The following is a 21,588-nucleotide window of genomic DNA, read 5'->3' as shown; positions in this document are numbered from 1 at the left end:
CATTGGTACCACCCCCGAGCTTCTACGACCTTTGGAAGGGGTAGGGTTAGGGTTGTGATTAGTGTTAAATTTTTGGGTTGTGATTAGGGTTAGGGTTAGGAATGAAAACCTATAGGAGTTCAAGATATTCTTCAATAACTTTTTTTCCGAAGGTCATAGAGACTTGGAAGTTGGTTCCATCTCCACTAATGTGGCTAAGCCCGATCCATTGGGACCATCCCCGAGCTTCTACGACCTTCGGAAATGGTGAAACCACCAAATCTAAAAAAAAAAGTACGAGATATTTTTGAATAACTTTTTTCCTGAACGTCCTAGAGACTTGGGCATTTCATGATTAGTAAAGGGTAGCGTGCCACACAACCACACCGAATTTCAGCATGTTTCGAGCAAGCAGCGCGGAGTTATTCACTCCAAGGTGAATATGGGTTAGGGTTGCCATTAGGGTTAGGGTTGTGATTAGGGTTAGGGTTAGGGTTGCCATTAGGGTTAGGGTTAGGGTTAGGGTTAGGGTTGCCATAAGGGTTAGGGTTAGGGAGGAGTACCCGTTGGAGGTCAAGATATTCTCCAATAACTTTTTTTCTGTAGGTCATAGAGACTTGGAAGTTGGTTCCATCTCCACTAATGTGGCTATGCCCGTTCCATTGGTACCACCCCCGAGCTTCTACGACCTTTGAAAGGGGTAGGGTTAGGGTTGTGATTAGTGTTACATTTTTGGGTTGTGATTAGGGTTAGGGTTAGGAATGAAAACCTATAGGAGTTCAAGATATTCTTCAATAACTTTTTTTCTGAAGGTCATAGAGACTTGGAAGTTGGTTCCATCTCCACTAATGTGGCTAAGCCCGATCCATTGGGACCATCCCCGAGCTTCTACGACCTTCGGAAATGGTGAAACCACCAAATCTAAAAAAAAAAGTACGAGATATTTTTGAATAACTTTTTTCCTGAACGTCCTAGAGACTTGGGCATTTCATGATTAGTAAAGGGTAGCGTGCCACACAACCACACCGAATTTCAGCATGTTTCGAGCAAGCAGCGCAGAGTTATTCACTCTAAGGTGAATATGGGTTAGGGTTGCCATTAGGGTTAGGGTTGTGATTAGGGTTAGGGTTAGGGTTGCCATAAGGGTTAGGGTTAGGGAGGAGTACCCGTTGGAGGTCAAGATATTCTCCAATAACTTTTTTTCTGTAGGTCATAGAGACTTGGAAGTTGGTTCCATCTCCACTAATGTGGCTATGCCCGTTCCATTGGTACCACCCCCGAGCTTCTACGACCTTTGGAAGGGGTAGGGTTAGGGTTGTGATTAGTGTTACATTTTTGGGTTGTGATTAGGGTTAGGGTTAGGAATGAAAACCTATAGGAGTTCAAGATATTCTTCAATAACTTTTTTTCCGAAGGTCATAGAGACTTGGAAGTTGGTTCCATCTCTACTAATGTGGCTAAGCCCGATCCATTGGGACCATCCCCGAGCTTCTACGACCTTCGGAAATGGTGAAACCACCAAATCTAAAAAAAAAAGTACGAGATATTTTTGAATAACTTTTTTCCTGAACGTCCTAGAGACTTGGGCATTTCATGATTAGTAAAGGGTAGCGTGCCACACAACCACACCGAATTTCAGCATGTTTCGAGCAAGCAGCGCGGAGTTATTCACTCCAAGGTGAATATGGGTTAGGGTTGCCATTAGGGTTAGGGTTGTGATTAGGGTTAGGGTTAGGGTTGCCATAAGGGTTAGGGTTAGGGAGGAGTACCCGTTGGAGGTCAAGATATTCTCCAATAACTTTTTTTCTGTAGGTCATAGAGACTTGGAAGTTGGTTCCATCTCCACTAATGTGGCTATGCCCGTTCCATTGGTACCACCCCCGAGCTTCTATGACCTTTGGAAGGGGTAGGGTTAGGGTTGTGATTAGTGTTACATTTTTGGGTTGTGATTAGGGTTAGGGTTAGGAATGAAAACCTATAGGAGTTCAAGATATTCTTCAATAACTTTTTTTCCGAAGGTCATAGAGACTTGGAAGTTGGTTCCATCTCCACTAATGTGGCTAAGCCCGATCCATTGGGACCATCCCCGAGCTTCTACGACCTTCGGAAATGGTGAAACCACCAAATCTAAAAAAAAAAGTACGAGATATTTTTGAATAACTTTTTTCCTGAAAGGCCTAGAGACTTGGGCATTTCATGATTAGTAAAGGGTAGCGTGCCACACAACCACACCGAATTTCAGCATGTTTCGAGCAAGCAGCGCAGAGTTATTCACTCTAAGGTGAATATGGGTTAGGGTTGCCATTAGGGTTAGGGTTGTGATTAGGGTTAGGGTTAGGGTTGCCATTAGGGTTAGGGTTAGGGTTAGGGTTGCCATAAGGGTTAGGGTTAGGGAGGAGTACCCGTTGGAGGTCAAGATATTCTCCAATAACTTTTTTTCTGTAGGTCATAGAGACTTGGAAGTTGGTTCCATCTCCACTAATGTGGCTATGCCCGTTCCATTGGTACCACCCCCGAGCTTCTACGACCTTTGGAAGGGGTAGGGTTAGGGTTGTGATTAGTGTTACATTTTTGGGTTGTGATTAGGGTTAGGGTTAGGAATGAAAACCTATAGGAGTTCAAGATATTCTTCAATAACTTTTTTTCTGAAGGTCATAGAGACTTGGAAGTTGGTTCCATCTCCACTAATGTGGCTAAGCCCGATCCATTGGGACCATCCCCGAGCTTCTACGACCTTCGGAAATGGTGAAACCACCAAATCTAAAAAAAAAAGTACGAGATATTTTTGAATAACTTTTTTCCTGAACGTCCTAGAGACTTGGGCATTTCATGATTAGTAAAGGGTAGCGTGCCACACAACCACACCGAATTTCAGCATGTTTCGAGCAAGCAGCGCAGAGTTATTCACTCTAAGGTGAATATGGGTTAGGGTTGCCATTAGGGTTAGGGTTGTGATTAGGGTTAGGGTTAGGGTTGCCATAAGGGTTAGGGTTAGGGAGGAGTACCCGTTGGAGGTCAAGATATTCTCCAATAACTTTTTTTCTGTAGGTCATAGAGACTTGGAAGTTGGTTCCATCTCCACTAATGTGGCTATGCCCGTTCCATTGGTACCACCCCCGAGCTTCTACGACCTTTGGAAGGGGTAGGGTTAGGGTTGTGATTAGTGTTACATTTTTGGGTTGTGATTAGGGTTAGGGTTAGGAATGAAAACCTATAGGAGTTCAAGATATTCTTCAATAACTTTTTTTCCGAAGGTCATAGAGACTTGGAAGTTGGTTCCATCTCTACTAATGTGGCTAAGCCCGATCCATTGGGACCATCCCCGAGCTTCTACGACCTTCGGAAATGGTGAAACCACCAAATCTAAAAAAAAAAGTACGAGATATTTTTGAATAACTTTTTTCCTGAACGTCCTAGAGACTTGGGCATTTCATGATTAGTAAAGGGTAGCGTGCCACACAACCACACCGAATTTCAGCATGTTTCGAGCAAGCAGCGCGGAGTTATTCACTCCAAGGTGAATATGGGTTAGGGTTGCCATTAGGGTTAGGGTTGTGATTAGGGTTAGGGTTAGGGTTGCCATTAGGGTTAGGGTTAGGGTTAGGGTTGCCATAAGGGTTAGGGTTAGGGAGGAGTACCCGTTGGAGGTCAAGATATTCTCCAATAACTTTTTTTCTGTAGGTCATAGAGACTTGGAAGTTGGTTCCATCTCCACTAATGTGGCTATGCCCGTTCCATTGGTACCACCCCCGAGCTTCTACGACCTTTGGAAGGGGTAGGGTTAGGGTTGTGATTAGTGTTACATTTTTGGGTTGTGATTAGGGTTAGGGTTAGGAATGAAAACCTATAGGAGTTCAAGATATTCTTCAATAACTTTTTTTCTGAAGGTCATAGAGACTTGGAAGTTGGTTCCATCTCCACTAATGTGGCTAAGCCCGATCCATTGGGACCATCCCCGAGCTTCTACGACCTTCGGAAATGGTGAAACCACCAAATCTAAAAAAAAAAGTACGAGATATTTTTGAATAACTTTTTTCCTGAACGTCCTAGAGACTTGGGCATTTCATGATTAGTAAAGGGTAGCGTGCCACACAACCACACCGAATTTCAGCATGTTTCGAGCAAGCAGCGCAGAGTTATTCACTCTAAGGTGAATATGGGTTAGGGTTGCCATTAGGGTTAGGGTTGTGATTAGGGTTAGGGTTAGGGTTGCCATAAGGGTTAGGGTTAGGGAGGAGTACCCGTTGGAGGTCAAGATATTCTCCAATAACTTTTTTTCTGTAGGTCATAGAGACTTGGAAGTTGGTTCCATCTCCACTAATGTGGCTATGCCCGTTCCATTGGTACCACCCCCGAGCTTCTACGACCTTTGGAAGGGGTAGGGTTAGGGTTGTGATTAGTGTTACATTTTTGGGTTGTGATTAGGGTTAGGGTTAGGAATGAAAACCTATAGGAGTTCAAGATATTCTTCAATAACTTTTTTTCCGAAGGTCATAGAGACTTGGAAGTTGGTTCCATCTCCACTAATGTGGCTAAGCCCGATCCATTGGGACCATCCCCGAGCTTCTACGACCTTCGGAAATGGTGAAACCACCAAATCTAAAAAAAAAAGTACGAGATATTTTTGAATAACTTTTTTCCTGAACGTCCTAGAGACTTGGGCATTTCATGATTAGTAAAGGGTAGCGTGCCACACAACCACACCGAATTTCAGCATGTTTCGAGCAAGCAGCGCGGAGTTATTCACTCCAAGGTGAATATGGGTTAGGGTTGCCATTAGGGTTAGGGTTGTGATTAGGGTTAGGGTTAGGGTTGCCATAAGGGTTAGGGTTAGGGAGGAGTACCCGTTGGAGGTCAAGATATTCTCCAATAACTTTTTTTCTGTAGGTCATAGAGACTTGGAAGTTGGTTCCATCTCCACTAATGTGGCTATGCCCGTTCCATTGGTACCACCCCCGAGCTTCTATGACCTTTGGAAGGGGTAGGGTTAGGGTTGTGATTAGTGTTACATTTTTGGGTTGTGATTAGGGTTAGGGTTAGGAATGAAAACCTATAGGAGTTCAAGATATTCTTCAATAACTTTTTTTCCGAAGGTCATAGAGACTTGGAAGTTGGTTCCATCTCCACTAATGTGGCTAAGCCCGATCCATTGGGACCATCCCCGAGCTTCTACGACCTTCGGAAATGGTGAAACCACCAAATCTAAAAAAAAAAGTACGAGATATTTTTGAATAACTTTTTTCCTGAAAGTCCTAGAGACTTGGGCATTTCATGATTAGTAAAGGGTAGCGTGCCACACAACCACACCGAATTTCAGCATGTTTCGAGCAAGCAGCGCAGAGTTATTCACTCTAAGGTGAATATGGGTTAGGGTTGCCATTAGGGTTAGGGTTGTGATTAGGGTTAGGGTTAGGGTTGCCATTAGGGTTAGGGTTAGGGTTAGGGTTGCCATAAGGGTTAGGGTTAGGGAGGAGTACCCGTTGGAGGTCAAGATATTCTCCAATAACTTTTTTTCTGTAGGTCATAGAGACTTGGAAGTTGGTTCCATCTCCACTAATGTGGCTATGCCCGTTCCATTGGTACCACCCCCGAGCTTCTACGACCTTTGGAAGGGGTAGGGTTAGGGTTGTGATTAGTGTTACATTTTTAGGTTGTGATTAGGGTTAGGGTTAGGAATGAAAACCTATAGGAGTTCAAGATATTCTTCAATAACTTTTTTTCTGAAGGTCATAGAGACTTGGAAGTTGGTTCCATCTCCACTAATGTGGCTAAGCCCGATCCATTGGGACCATCCCCGAGCTTCTACGACCTTCGGAAATGGTGACACCACCAAATCTAAAAAAAAAAGTACGAGATATTTTTGAATAACTTTTTTCCTGAAAGTCCTAGAGACTTGGGCATTTCATGATTAGTAAAGGGTAGCGTGCCACACAACCACACCGAATTTCAGCATGTTTCGAGCAAGCAGCGCAGAGTTATTCACTCTAAGGTGAATATGGGTTAGGGTTGCCATTAGGGTTAGGGTTGTGATTAGGGTTAGGGTTAGGGTTGCCATAGGGTTAGGGTTAGGGAGGAGTACCCGTTGGAGGTCAAGATATTCTCCAATAACTTTTTTTCTGTAGGTCATAGAGACTTGGAAGTTGGTTCCATCTCCACTAATGTGGCTATGCCCGTTCCATTGGTACCACCCCCGAGCTTCTACGACCTTTGGAAGGGGTAGGGTTAGGGTTGTGATTAGTGTTACATTTTTGGGTTGTGATTAGGGTTAGGGTTAGGAATGAAAACCTATAGGAGTTCAAGATATTCTTCAATAACTTTTTTTCCGAAGGTCATAGAGACTTGGAAGTTGGTTCCATCTCTACTAATGTGGCTAAGCCCGATCCATTGGGACCATCCCCGAGCTTCTACGACCTTCGGAAATGGTGAAACCACCAAATCTAAAAAAAAAAGTACGAGATATTTTTGAATAACTTTTTTCCTGAACGTCCTAGAGACTTGGGCATTTCATGATTAGTAAAGGGTAGCGTGCCACACAACCACACCGAATTTCAGCATGTTTCGAGCAAGCAGCGCGGAGTTATTCACTCCAAGGTGAATATGGGTTAGGGTTGCCATTAGGGTTAGGGTTGTGATTAGGGTTAGGGTTAGGGTTGCCATAAGGGTTAGGGTTAGGGAGGAGTACCCGTTGGAGGTCAAGATATTCTCCAATAACTTTTTTTCTGTAGGTCATAGAGACTTGGAAGTTGGTTCCATCTCCACTAATGTGGCTATGCCCGTTCCATTGGTACCACCCCCGAGCTTCTATGACCTTTGGAAGGGGTAGGGTTAGGGTTGTGATTAGTGTTACATTTTTGGGTTGTGATTAGGGTTAGGGTTAGGAATGAAAACCTATAGGAGTTCAAGATATTCTTCAATAACTTTTTTTCCGAAGGTCATAGAGACTTGGAAGTTGGTTCCATCTCCACTAATGTGGCTAAGCCCGATCCATTGGGACCATCCCCGAGCTTCTACGACCTTCGGAAATGGTGAAACCACCAAATCTAAAAAAAAAAGTACGAGATATTTTTGAATAACTTTTTTCCTGAAAGTCCTAGAGACTTGGGCATTTCATGATTAGTAAAGGGTAGCGTGCCACACAACCACACCGAATTTCAGCATGTTTCGAGCAAGCAGCGCAGAGTTATTCACTCTAAGGTGAATATGGGTTAGGGTTGCCATTAGGGTTAGGGTTGTGATTAGGGTTAGGGTTAGGGTTGCCATAGGGTTAGGGTTAGGGAGGAGTACCCGTTGGAGGTCAAGATATTCTCCAATAACTTTTTTTCTGTAGGTCATAGAGACTTGGAAGTTGGTTCCATCTCCACTAATGTGGCTATGCCCGTTCCATTGGTACCACCCCCGAGCTTCTACGACCTTTGGAAGGGGTAGGGTTAGGGTTGTGATTAGTGTTACATTTTTAGGTTGTGATTAGGGTTAGGGTTAGGAATGAAAACCTATAGGAGTTCAAGATATTCTTCAATAACTTTTTTTCTGAAGGTCATAGAGACTTGGAAGTTGGTTCCATCTCCACTAATGTGGCTAAGCCCGATCCATTGGGACCATCCCCGAGCTTCTACGACCTTCGGAAATGGTGACACCACCAAATCTAAAAAAAAAAGTACGAGATATTTTTGAATAACTTTTTTCCTGAAAGTCCTAGAGACTTGGGCATTTCATGATTAGTAAAGGGTAGCGTGCCACACAACCACACCGAATTTCAGCATGTTTCGAGCAAGCAGCGCAGAGTTATTCACTCTAAGGTGAATATGGGTTAGGGTTGCCATTAGGGTTAGGGTTGTGATTAGGGTTAGGGTTAGGGTTGCCATAGGGTTAGGGTTAGGGAGGAGTACCCGTTGGAGGTCAAGATATTCTCCAATAACTTTTTTTCTGTAGGTCATAGAGACTTGGAAGTTGGTTCCATCTCCACTAATGTGGCTATGCCCGTTCCATTGGTACCACCCCCGAGCTTCTACGACCTTTGGAAGGGGTAGGGTTAGGGTTGTGATTAGTGTTACATTTTTGGGTTGTGATTAGGGTTAGGGTTAGGAATGAAAACCTATAGGAGTTCAAGATATTCTTCAATAACTTTTTTTCCGAAGGTCATAGAGACTTGGAAGTTGGTTCCATCTCTACTAATGTGGCTAAGCCCGATCCATTGGGACCATCCCCGAGCTTCTACGACCTTCGGAAATGGTGAAACCACCAAATCTAAAAAAAAAAGTACGAGATATTTTTGAATAACTTTTTTCCTGAACGTCCTAGAGACTTGGGCATTTCATGATTAGTAAAGGGTAGCGTGCCACACAACCACACCGAATTTCAGCATGTTTCGAGCAAGCAGCGCGGAGTTATTCACTCCAAGGTGAATATGGGTTAGGGTTGCCATTAGGGTTAGGGTTGTGATTAGGGTTAGGGTTAGGGTTGCCATAAGGGTTAGGGTTAGGGAGGAGTACCCGTTGGAGGTCAAGATATTCTCCAATAACTTTTTTTCTGTAGGTCATAGAGACTTGGAAGTTGGTTCCATCTCCACTAATGTGGCTATGCCCGTTCCATTGGTACCACCCCCGAGCTTCTATGACCTTTGGAAGGGGTAGGGTTAGGGTTGTGATTAGTGTTACATTTTTGGGTTGTGATTAGGGTTAGGGTTAGGAATGAAAACCTATAGGAGTTCAAGATATTCTTCAATAACTTTTTTTCCGAAGGTCATAGAGACTTGGAAGTTGGTTCCATCTCCACTAATGTGGCTAAGCCCGATCCATTGGGACCATCCCCGAGCTTCTACGACCTTCGGAAATGGTGAAACCACCAAATCTAAAAAAAAAAGTACGAGATATTTTTGAATAACTTTTTTCCTGAAAGTCCTAGAGACTTGGGCATTTCATGATTAGTAAAGGGTAGCGTGCCACACAACCACACCGAATTTCAGCATGTTTCGAGCAAGCAGCGCAGAGTTATTCACTCTAAGGTGAATATGGGTTAGGGTTGCCATTAGGGTTAGGGTTGTGATTAGGGTTAGGGTTAGGGTTGCCATTAGGGTTAGGGTTAGGGAGGAGTACCCGTTGGAGGTCAAGATATTCTCCAATAACTTTTTTTCTGTAGGTCATAGAGACTTGGAAGTTGGTTCCATCTCCACTAATGTGGCTATGCCCGTTCCATTGGTACCACCCCCGAGCTTCTACGACCTTTGGAAGGGGTAGGGTTAGGGTTGTGATTAGTGTTAAATTTTTGGGTTGTGATTAGGGTTAGGGTTAGGAATGAAAACCTATAGGAGTTCAAGATATTCTTCAATAACTTTTTTTCTGAAGGTCATAGAGACTTGGAAGTTGGTTCCATCTCCACTAATGTGGCTAAGCCCGATCCATTGGGACCATCCCCGAGCTTCTACGACCTTCGGAAATGGTGAAACCACCAAATCTAAAAAAAAAAGTACGAGATATTTTTGAATAACTTTTTTCCTGAAAGTCCTAGAGACTTGGGCATTTCATGATTAGTAAAGGGTAGCGTGCCACACAACCACACCGAATTTCAGCATGTTTCGAGCAAGCAGCGCAGAGTTATTCACTCTAAGGTGAATATGGGTTAGGGTTGCCATTAGGGTTAGGGTTGTGATTAGGGTTAGGGTTAGGGTTGCCATAGGGTTAGGGTTAGGGAGGAGTACCCGTTGGAGGTCAAGATATTCTCCAATAACTTTTTTTCTGTAGGTCATAGAGACTTGGAAGTTGGTTCCATCTCCACTAATGTGGCTATGCCCGTTCCATTGGTACCACCCCTGAGCTTCTACGACCTTTGGAAGGGGTAGGGTTAGGGTTGTGATTAGTGTTAAATTTTTGGGTTGTGATTAGGGTTAGGGTTAGGAATGAAAACCTATAGGAGTTCAAGATATTCTTCAATAACTTTTTTTCTGAAGGTCATAGAGACTTGGAAGTTGGTTCCATCTCCACTAATGTGGCTAAGCCCGATCCATTGGGACCATCCCCGAGCTTCTACGACCTTCGGAAATGGTGAAACCACCAAATCTAAAAAAAAAAGTACGAGATATTTTTGAATAACTTTTTTCCTGAACGTCCTAGAGACTTGGGCATTTCATGATTAGTAAAGGGTAGCGTGCCACACAACCACACCGAATTTCAGCATGTTTCGAGCAAGCAGCGCAGAGTTATTCACTCTAAGGTGAATATGGGTTAGGGTTGCCATTAGGGTTAGGGTTGTGATTAGGGTTAGGGTTAGGGTTGCCATTAGGGTTAGGGTTAGGGTTAGGGTTGCCATAAGGGTTAGGGTTAGGGAGGAGTACCCGTTGGAGGTCAAGATATTCTCCAATAACTTTTTTTCTGTAGGTCATAGAGACTTGGAAGTTGGTTCCATCTCCACTAATGTGGCTATGCCCGTTCCATTGGTACCACCCCCGAGCTTCTACGACCTTTGGAAGGGGTAGGGTTAGGGTTGTGATTAGTGTTACATTTTTGGGTTGTGATTAGGGTTAGGGTTAGGAATGAAAACCTATAGGAGTTCAAGATATTCTTCAATAACTTTTTTTCTGAAGGTCATAGAGACTTGGAAGTTGGTTCCATCTCCACTAATGTGGCTAAGCCCGATCCATTGGGACCATCCCCGAGCTTCTACGACCTTCGGAAATGGTGAAACCACCAAATCTAAAAAAAAAAGTACGAGATATTTTTGAATAACCTTTTTCCTGAAAGTCCTAGAGACTTGGGCATTTCATGATTAGTAAAGGGTAGCGTGCCACACAACCACACCGAATTTCAGCATGTTTCGAGCAAGCAGCACAGAGTTATTCACTCTAAGGTGAATATTGGTTAGGGTTGCCATTAGGGTTAGGGTTGTGATTAGGGTTAGGGTTAGGGTTGCCATTAGGGTTAGGGTTAGGGAGGAGTACCCGTTGGAGGTCAAGATATTCTCCAATAACTTTTTTTCTGTAGGTCATAGAGACTTGGAAGTTGGTTCCATCTCCACTAATGTGGCTATGCCCGTTCCATTGGTACCACCCCTGAGCTTCTACGACCTTTGGAAGGGGTAGGGTTAGGGTTGTGATTAGTGTTACATTTTTGGGTTGTGATTAGGGTTAGGGTTAGGAATGAAAACCTATAGGAGTTCAAGATATTCTTCAATAACTTTTTTTCTGAAGGTCATAGAGACTTGGAAGTTGGTTCCATCTCCACTAATGTGGCTAAGCCCGATCCATTGGGACCATCCCCGAGCTTCTACGACCTTCGGAAATGGTGAAACCACCAAATCTAAAAAAAAAAGTACGAGATATTTTTGAATAACTTTTTTCCTGAACGTCCTAGAGACTTGGGCATTTCATGATTAGTAAAGGGTAGTGTGCCACACAACCACACCGAATTTCAGCATGTTTCGAGCAAGCAGCGCAGAGTTATTCACTCTAAGGTGAATATGGGTTAGGGTTGCCATTAGGGTTAGGGTTGTGATTAGGGTTAGGGTTAGGGTTGCCATTAGGGTTAGGGTTAGGGTTAGTGTTAGGGTTGCCATAAGGGTTAGGGTTAGGGAGGAGTACCCGTTGGAGGTCAAGATATTCTCCAATAACTTTTTTTCTGTAGGTCATAGAGATTTGGAAGTTGGTTCCATCTCCACTAATGTGGGTATGCCCGTTCCATTGGTACCACCCCCGAGCTTCTACGACCTTTGGAAGGGGTAGGGTTAGGGTTGTGATTAGTGTTACATTTTTGGGTTGTGATTAGGGTTAGGGTTAGGAATGAAAACCTATAGGAGTTCAAGATATTCTTCAATAACTTTTTTTCTGAAGGTCATAGAGACTTGGAAGTTGGTTCCATCTCCACTAATGTGGCTAAGCCCGATCCATTGGGACCATCCCCGAGCTTCTACGACCTTCGGAAATGGTGAAACCAACAAATCTAAAAAAAAAAGTACGAGATATTTTTGAATAACTTTTTTCCTGAAAGTCCTAGAGACTTGGGCATTTCATGATTAGTAAAGGGTAGCGTGCCACACAACCACACCGAATTTCAGCATGTTTCGAGCAAGCAAGGCAGAGTTATTCACTCTAAGGTGAATATGGGTTAGGGTTGCCATTAGGGTTAGGGTTGTGATTAGGGTTAGGGTTAGGGTTGCCATTAGGGTTAGGGTTAGGGTTGCCATTAGGGTTAGGGTTAGGGAGGAGTACCCGTTGGAGGTCAAGATATTCTCCAATAACTTTTTTTCTGTAGGTCATAGAGATTTGGAAGTTGGTTCCATCTCCACTAATGTGGGTATGCCCGTTCCATTGGTACCACCCCCGAGCTTCTACGACCTTTGGAAGGGGTAGGGTTAGGGTTGTGATTAGTGTTACATTTTTGGGTTGTGATTAGGGTTAGGGTTAGGAATGAAAACCTATAGGAGTTCAAGATATTCTTCAATAACTTTTTTTCTGAAGGTCATAGAGACTTGGAAGTTGGTTCCATCTCCACTAATGTGGCTAAGCCCGATCCATTGGGACCATCCCCGAGCTTCTACGACCTTCGGAAATGGTGAAACCAACAAATCTAAAAAAAAAAGTACGAGATATTTTTGAATAACTTTTTTCCTGAAAGTCCTAGAGACTTGGGCATTTCATGATTAGTAAAGGGTAGCGTGCCACACAACCACACCGAATTTCAGCATGTTTCGAGCAAGCAAGGCAGAGTTATTCACTCTAAGGTGAATATGGGTTAGGGTTGCCATTAGGGTTAGGGTTGTGATTAGGGTTAGGGTTAGGGTTGCCATTAGGGTTAGGGTTAGGGTTGCCATTAGGGTTAGGGTTAGGGAGGAGTACCCGTTGGAGGTCAAGATATTCTCCAATAACTTTTTTTCTGTAGGTCATAGAGACATGGAAGTTGGTTCCATCTCCACTAATGTGGCTATGCCCGTTCCATTGGTACCACCCGCAGGCTTCTACGACCTTTGGAAGGGGTAGGGTTAGGGTTGTGATTAGTGTTACATTTTTGGGTTGTGATTAGGGTTAGGGTTAGGAATGAAAACCTATAGGAGTTCAAGATATTCTTCAATAACTTTTTTTCTGAAGGTCATAGAGACTTGGAAGTTGGTTCCATCTCCACTAATGTGGCTAAGCCCGATCCATTGGGACCATCCCCGAGCTTCTACGACCTTTGGAAATGGTGAAACCACCAAATCTAAAAAAAAAGTACGAGATATTTTTGAATAACTTTTTTTCTGAAAGTCCTAGAGACTTGGGCATTTCATGATTAGTAAAGGGTAGTGTGCCACACAACCACACCGAATTTCAGCATGTTTCGAGCAAGCAGCGCAGAGTTATTCACTCTAAGGTGAATATGGGTTAGGGTTGCCATTAGGGTTAGGGTTGTGATTAGGGTTAGGGTTAGGGTTGCCATTAGGGTTAGGGTTAGGGTTGCCATTAGGGTTAGGGTTAGGGAGGAGTACCCGTTGGAGGTCAAGATATTCTCCAATAACCTTTTTTTCTGTAGGTCATAGAGACATGGAAGTTGGTTCCATCTCCACTAATGTGGCTATGCCCGTTCCATTGGTACCACCCGCAGGCTTCTACGACCTTTGGAAGGGGTAGGGTTAGGGTTGTGATTAGTGTTACATTTTTGGGTTGTGATTAGGGTTAGGGTTAGGAATGAAAACCTATAGGAGTTCAAGATATTCTTCAATAACTTTTTTTCTGAAGGTCATAGAGACTTGGAAGTTGGTTGCATCTCCACTAATGTGGCTATGCCCGATCCATTGGGACCATCCCCGAGCTTCTACGACCTTCGGAAATGGTGAAACCACCAAATCTATAAAAAAAAGTACGAGATATTTTTGAATAACTTTTTTCCTGAAAGTCCTAGAGACTTGGGCATTTCATGATTAGTAAAGGGTAGCGTGCCACACAACCACACCGAATTTCAGCATGTTTCGAGCAAGCAGCGCAGAGTTATTCACTCTAAGGTGAATATGGGTTAGGGTTGTGATTAGGCACAAAGATATTGTCAAACTGTGTTTAAGAAGTCTTTTCAAAAAGGGCTAGGTGATATGGCCTAAATCGAATATATTATATATATGCTATATTTCTAGACTGTATCCTGATACATGATATATATCTCGATATTATGAAGTGTCCTCTAAATCACTCTACAGATGTTAAATTAAACCCTTAATGCACAGATTTCTCCAGTATGATGATTCAAGTAGACCCTTCTTTTTTTATTTGCTTGCAAAAAGGGGAAAATCACAATCAAGTTACATTTAGCAAACTTTTTATTTTGAACCAGGCAACTACACTCCTAGGTTGTTAACAAATTAAAATAAATAAGGTGGGCCTTCCTACTGTGGCCTAGTTCTCAAAGACCCTCAATAAGAATAGAGCTCAAAGCAACAAAAAAGTGCATTGAACAAGAATCCTTAAGAAAGATATTTCAAAACCATATAAGTTAACAACAACAACAAAACATGGTACATTACATTACAGTTCATTTAGCTGACGCTTTTATCCAAAGCGACTTACACCAAGTGTATCAACCACGAGGGAACAAACCCAGAATAAGAATCAAGTAAGTACATTAAAAATAGCATTGTGTGCACTCACATCACAGGAGGAGAGGGAGCGATTCAGACAGACACTAAGCAAACTTCATGTACTGATCAGGTCCTAACAACTGATGAGTGTTTTAACACAAAGAGTAATAATGGGCCATGAATGTATCTCTAACACTATTGTCTATATGAAAGGTTGATGTGAGGGTGAGTCCGAAGTTTATATTTCAGTGCTCTGTTCTGTTGAATGTGCATTAACATGTTTGTTCTCTTGTAGACTCATTTTTACATCAGTGTAACTTTGGTTGTGATGTTTTCCAGGATAATAGACCTGGAGACATCGTGACATGAAACAGTCAAACAGACATTTCAATTGGTAAAGCTCTTGTTCTGCAGAGACTCAATGTGACTCCATGTCAAGATGGCTGCTGGGAATTAGTTCAGACTCAGATTCTATTTAGTTTTTTTTGCTGTTGACGTGAAAATCATGAAACTGCTCAGATAAATAAACACATTGTTCTCTACAGTGTGTTGTGCTGTATTGTTGATGTTCTTTAGCAGCATTACCACACCTGCTGTTGTTGAGTTGATGCCACAGCCTCTCTATTTATATCTCAGGCCTTTAGAAGTCAAAAGTATGTTCTTCTTCAGGTAATAAATGATGTGACATGTTTCCATGGGTGGGAACTGTTTCTGTGTGAGGACGCCCAAACAGCGTAAACAATGGGAAATATTTAATTTTCACTTTTGGAAGCTGAAGTGGAAGTGTTCCCCGTCTGCTTGCCGAAGTGTCCTTGGGCGAGATACTGAACCCTGAATTTTCCCTCATAGAAAAAGTGCTGCCCATAGATGCACCGTGATTTTACCCATCGTCTCTATATTCACTCTTGTGGAACTAGTGTTACAGCAGGATTAACAATCACCTGCAACAACCTCAGCAGCTGCTGACTTAACATTAGAAACTACTTAAAGGAAACTTCAAATAAAGGTTTGTGGTGTTGTGTTAAAACTGTACTGCTTCATGTTTCAGATACTGTCTGAAATATTATTTCATCTCCTTTCCTGCACAGGTTGACAGCAGACTAGTTGCTGCTGTGAAGACACTGAGATTGTGTTAAAATAAGAAAACACTGGATTTACAGACAGCATGGATGGAAAGAGTGACGGGGGACCCTGGTCCAGAACCTCTGTGTCAAGTGAGTGTTAATATTTCTTCTTGCAAAGTCAATCAAATGACAACACAGAGACAAAAAACTAGCAAGAATTGATCCGCAGAATAGCTTAAAGATACACAAAACACACAAAATACTTTAAAGTGAAGCAAATAGGACACAACCACAAAGAGATAAAACAAGTATGAATGTAGAAATAAATACTTCAGGGACAGGTTGATAAATATAATTAAATGCTTTTGAGAAGCTGCCACACCTGTTTTATTATGATCCTTATGCAAGATTCACAAATATGTTCAAGATGATTTTCTTTCTAAACCAGTCTGTGCATTCAGTGCGATTGTAACAAAGCCAATTAAAGTGCGTCATTACATTCATCCCTAAATTCTTGCATGTGCCCTTTCAACACAAGAGATCACACCTTGACAGCACATTTACCAGTTGTGTCAGAACAATGTGACAGAAAAAAATTAAATAAAATAAGGTTTCAGGCACAGCAGGAAACAAACAGGTGAAAATCAAACCGTTTTTTATATTCCCCATGCACTTATGCTTTCCCATTATGCACCATGAAAAATAGTTAGTAGTCACTAACTGATCAATATGTACCATCATGCATTGTGCTTGTGGAAGAGAGATGAGAGGAGCGAGGGCAGAATGAATAAAAACGCTCTTTATTTACCTTAACTGTTTGCTAACCCAGTAAAATTCCCAGTTAAAGGTGAATTGTGTCTGAATTCAGTGACATCCATTCCTCCAGGTTCGTCTCAAGTCAAATGTCAAATCATAGGCTGCACCAAAGACAGAATATGCAGAATCAATAAAGAATAAGCCAGCATATATTTTATTATATATATTAGTCCATGCACAATGTCTTTCTTCTTTACTCTTCCTCTAAGAAAGTGTTGCAGCCTCACAAAGACATATCAACTGGATGTACAAATACTTTTAGTCATGTTATAGGCTAATCATACTGATAATAATACTACGAATAATAATGATGATGATGATGATGATAATCATCATGCTAATAATAATAATAACAACAATAATTATAATATTAATAACCACAATAACCATAATAATAATGATCATGATAATAACAATAGCCATCTTTATTTATACAGCACTTTTCTTTACAAAGTTTCAAAGTGCTTCACAAAAGGTGTAAACATTGATGTGATGACTCTCTCTCTCATCCACCCTGTTTTTCTTTGTCCACTCCTGCCCCTCTGTGTCTGTTTTAAGTTACTGCATCAGCTGGATGTGTTCCATTCCCCTGCCAAACATACATTTTAGTGATCGGTGAAAGGCTTTTAAAGGAGCCTGTGTAAAATATTCACATTATTCAACAGTGAGTAACTGTCTGTTACACATCTCAAGTCAAAACACCAAATGTTATTTCATAAAAATTTCTATTACAAATACATGCTTTCTGTAATAGATTTTAAAAAGGAGAATTTAATTATTAGCTGAACACTCACTGCAATACACCAAACAATGTTATCATCAATTTAGCAACTGGGTCACACACAGAAAACACATCTTTACTTTTTTCAGTGACTGTTAATAATAATATAATAAAAATAATATTTCAAATCAAGACAAATAGAAATTGAATTTGTGCGGAGGTTTTTAAAGGAGATGAAAACAAAACTGGTGATACAGTTCACACTCCAACTGCTAAGTTAAAGTTTCCAGTAGTGGATGTTGTGGGTCCAGCAGTGGAGGAGGACGAGGACGAGGGAGTTAGAGAATTTATAGTTTTATCATCACTAATATGGTCCACACCAAATGTTATAGGTTTGGAAGTTTATCTTGCACAAGGACAGAAAGAGGCTTGTGACACATCCTGCTGCAGTGTCATAAACATTAAGATTAACATGCTCAATAACTTTTATGTAAATACTGTATTTATGTCCACATGTAGAATAGAAATGGTTTCTCCACTAAAGCAGCTGGGAAAACTTAACCTTTGGTATTTGATGAAGATGGTCCCGATATGAAATTATCAGAAAGAAGATTGACAGCAGAAAGAACCTTGTTTTTTCCAGTAGTTTTAGTGAATGATTACAACATATAACGCAGTAAATATTTTCTTCTTTTGTGTAATAACACACATTTATCATCATTTCCATCTTTTGTGGCCTTCATCAAATGTGAAAGCACAATTTGTGTCATATACAAAAGAGTAACCACAACAAGTATTTTCCTACATTTTCGCCATGAGTAAAGTCTGAAGAAAAACAATAAATATATAAATTAAGAGCATTAAAAGAAACAAGGGTATTTTATTTTCTATATTATTGACATATATTGTATGTGTAAACTTTCCCAAGAACTTTGCTGATAAAAAAATACAGATTTCCTCCGTTGGTCTTACAATGTGTAGCCGTATATTAAAGTAATAATATTTTCCCTGGTATCTTAAGACACAATACATGTTTGTGTAAATGTAATCGTGAAGATTTGTTTTGTCTTCAGAGGGCACTGCTTTGTGCCTTGTAACCAGGAACTAACACTAATTGTAAGAAAACTGTCACTGGCTGTGAATATGATTAGAATCTTGTACCTGTACTGAGTAACATTGGTATTAATATGTGTGAAACTATTTATGTTCCACTTAAATTAAGGCTAATAAATTAGATTAAAGTTAAGTTAAAGTTGTGTGTGCGTGTCTGTATTTCATTGGTGCCGACTTCACTCACTTCACTCAGACACTTCCCCCTTTTGCCTAAGTATTTATTTTGTAACCTGTGTAACTACCAGTCAAAGATAAACCACAGACCAGACTTCTAAAGGTTCTCTCAGAGTCCTTCCAGGTTCATCCATTTTTGTTCTGAGCTCTAAAATAGGATGAAAACAAGGAGTCCAATCAGCAGATGCAGCATTCCCATTCTGACACAACAGGCGTCATTGGCAGTGGTTGAAGTTGTAGCTTCCTGCGTTGCTGGGTTGGAGATTGTTGTAGGTGGAGCAGTTGTAGTTGTCGTTTGGGCAGCTGCTGTAATTGGGACAGTAGTTGAAGTTGGGGAAGTTGTTGTTGTTGTTGGCAAATTGATTGTTGTAGTTGATGAAGTTGCTGTGATTGGGATAGTGGTTGTTGTAGTTGGGGCATTGGTTGTTGTTGTTTCAGTGGTTGTTGTAGTTTGGCCAGTGGTTGTTGAAGTTGGTCCAGTGGTTGTTGAAGTTGGGCCAGTGGTTGTTGTAGTTGGTGCAGTAGTTGTAGTCATTGGGTTAATGGTTGTTGAAGTTGTGGCGGTGGTTGTTGCTGTAGTTGGGCCAGTGGTTGTTGAAGTTTGTGCACTGGTTGTTGTAGTATGGGCAGTGGTTGTTGTAGCTGTCGGCGTTGCTGGGTTGGAGATTGTTGTAGAAGGAGCAGTTGTACTTGATGTTTGGGCAGCTGCTGTAATTGGGGCAGTAGTTGAAGTTGGGGAAGTTGTTGTTGAAGTTGGAACAGTGGTTGTTGTAGTTCGGCCAGTGGTTGTTGTAGTTGGGGTAGTTGTTGTTGTTGTTGAGGCTGTGGTTGTAATTGCTGGGGTGGTGTTTGTTGTCGTGGGAGCAGTGGTTGTTGAAGTTGGGCCAGTAGTTGTTGTAGTTGGGGCAGTAGTTGTAGTTGGGGCAGTGGTTGTTGTTGTTGCAGTGGTTGTTGTAGTTGGGGCAGTGGTTGTTGTTGTTGTTTGGGCAGTGGTTGTTGAAGTTGAGGAAGTGGTTGTTAAGGTTGGGTCAGTGGTTGTTGTAGTTGGTGCAGTAGTTGTAGTCATTGGGTTAATGGTTGTTGAAGTTGTGGCGGTGGTTGTTGCTGTAGTTGGGCCAGTGGTTGTTGAAGTATGTGCACTGGTTATTGTAGTTGGGGCAGTAGTTGTTTCAGCTGTCGGCGTTGCTGGGTTGGAGATTGTTGTAGAAGGAGCAGTTGTACTTGATATTTGGGCAGCTGCTGTAATTGGGGCAGTAGTTGAAGTTGGGGAAGTTGTTGTTGAAGTTGGAACAGTGGTTGTTGTAGTTCAGCCAGTGGTTGTTGTAGTTGAGGCTGTGGTTGTAGTTGGGGCAGTGGTTGTTGAAGTTGGGGCAGTAGTTGTAGTTGGGGCAGTAGTTGTTGTTGTTGCAGTGGTTGTTGTAGTTGGGGCAGTAGTTGTAGTTGGGGCAGTAGTAGTAGTTGAGGCAGTAGTTGTAGTTGGGGCAGTATTAGTAGTTGAGGCAGTGGTTGTAGTCGGGGCAGTGGTTGTTGTTGTTGCAGTGGTTGTTGTAGTTGGGGCATTAGTTGTAGTTGATGAAGTGGTTGTTGTAGTTGGGGCAGTAGTTGTTGTTGTTGGTGCAGTGGTTGTAGTCGGGGCAGTGGTTGTTGTAGTTGGGGCAGTGGTTTTAGTTGTTGGTGCAGTAGTTGTTGTAGTTGGGGCAGTAGTTGTTGTAATTGGGGCAGTAGTTGTAGTTGGGGCAGTTGTTGTTGTGGTTGGGGCAGTAGTTGTAGTTGGGGTAGTAGTTGTTGTAGTTGGGGCAGTGGTTGTTGTAGTTGGGGCAGTTGTTGAGGTAGTTGGGGCAGTGGTTGTTGTAGTTGGGGCAGTGGTTGTTGTAGGTGGGGCAGTAGTTGTTGTAGTTGGGGCAGTAGTTGTAGATGGGGCACTAGTTGTGGTAGTTGGGGCACTAGTTGTAGTTGGGGCAGTTGTTGTTGTGGATGGGGCAGTAGTTGTAGTTGCAGCAGTAGTTGTTGTCTTTTGTGCAGTGGTTGTTGTAGTTGCGGCAGTAGTTGTTGTAGTTGGGGCAGTGGTTGTTGTAGTTGGGGCAGTGGTTGTAGTAGTTGGGGCGGTTATTGTAGTTGCGGCAGTGGTTGTAGTTTGGACGGTAGTTGTAGTTGGGGCAGTAGTTGTTGTCTTTGGCGCAGTGGTTGTTGTAGTTGGGGCAGTAGTTGTTGTAGTTGCGGCGGTAGTTGTTGTTGGGGCAGTTGTTGTTGTAGTTGGGTCAGTGGTTGTAGTAGTTGGGGCGGTTATTGTAGTTGCGGCAGTGGTTGTTGTAGTTTGGACGGTAGTTGTTGTAGTTGCGGCGGTAGTTGTTGTTGAGGCAGTAGTTGTTGTAGTTGGGGAAGTGATTGTTGTAGTTGGAGCAGTAGTTGTTGTAGTTGGTGCAGTGGTTGTTGTAGTTGGGGCAGTAGTTGTTGTTGGTGCAGTAGTTGTAGTTGGGGTAGTAGTTGTTGTAGTTGGGGCAGTAGTTGTAGTTTGGGCAATGGTTGTTGTAGTTGGGACAGTAGTTGTTGTAGTTGGGGCAGTAGTTGTAGTTGGGGCAGTGGTTGTCGTAGTTGGGGCAGTAGTTGTAGTTGGGGTAGTAGTTGGGGCAGTAGTTGTAGTTGTGGTAGTAGTTGTTGTAGTTGGGGCAGTGGTTGTTGTTGCTGGGGCAGTGGTTGTTGTAGTTGGGGCAGTAGTTGTTGTAGTTGGGGCAGTAGTTGTAGTTGTTGGTGCAGTAGTTGTTGTAGTTGGGGCAGTAGTTGTAGTCGGGGTAGTAGTTGTTGTAGTTGGGGCAGTAGTTGTAGTTGGGGCAATGGTTGTTGTAGTTGGGGCAGTGGTTGTTGTAGTTGGGGCAGTAGTTGTAGTTGGGGTAGTAGTTGTTGGAGTTGGGGCAGTAGTTGTTGTAGTTGGGGCAGTAGTTGTAGTTGGGGCAGTGGTTGTTGTAGTTGGGGCAGTAGTTGTAGTTGGGGTAGTAGTTGTTGTAGTTGGGGCAGTAGTTGTAGTTGGGGTAGTAGTTGTTGTAGTTGGGGCAGTGGTTGTTGTTGCTGGGGCAGTGGTTGTTGTAGTAGGGGCAGTAGTTGTAGTTGGGGTAGTAGTTGTTGTAGTTGGGGCAGTGGTTGTTGTTGCTGGGGCATTGGTTGTTGTAGTTGGGGCAGTAGTTGTTGTAGTTGGGG

General features: G+C 42.5%; 1 long non-coding RNA gene across 2 annotated transcripts in view; it reads left to right on the top strand.

Moving 5' to 3' along the window:
• The window catches only part of LOC138407287 (uncharacterized), a 121,121-nt gene that overhangs the window by 92,727 nt on the left and 6,806 nt on the right, over positions 1-21,588 (top strand). The window contains exon 5 of one of the 2 annotated variants that reach the window (XR_011240732.1): positions 15,597-15,722. This is a non-coding gene — a long non-coding RNA (uncharacterized lncRNA). Of the gene's footprint in view, positions 1-15,596; positions 19,780-21,588 lie in introns of those variants that run through there. The other variant, XR_011240731.1, reaches the window with a different exon arrangement.

The sequence above is a fragment of the Paralichthys olivaceus genome, chromosome 3 (genome assembly GCF_024713975.1).
Source record: "Paralichthys olivaceus isolate ysfri-2021 chromosome 3, ASM2471397v2, whole genome shotgun sequence".
In the NCBI taxonomy this organism is placed as follows: Eukaryota; Metazoa; Chordata; class Actinopteri; order Pleuronectiformes; family Paralichthyidae; genus Paralichthys; species Paralichthys olivaceus.
This window is presented reverse-complemented; position numbering and strand designations above follow the sequence as displayed.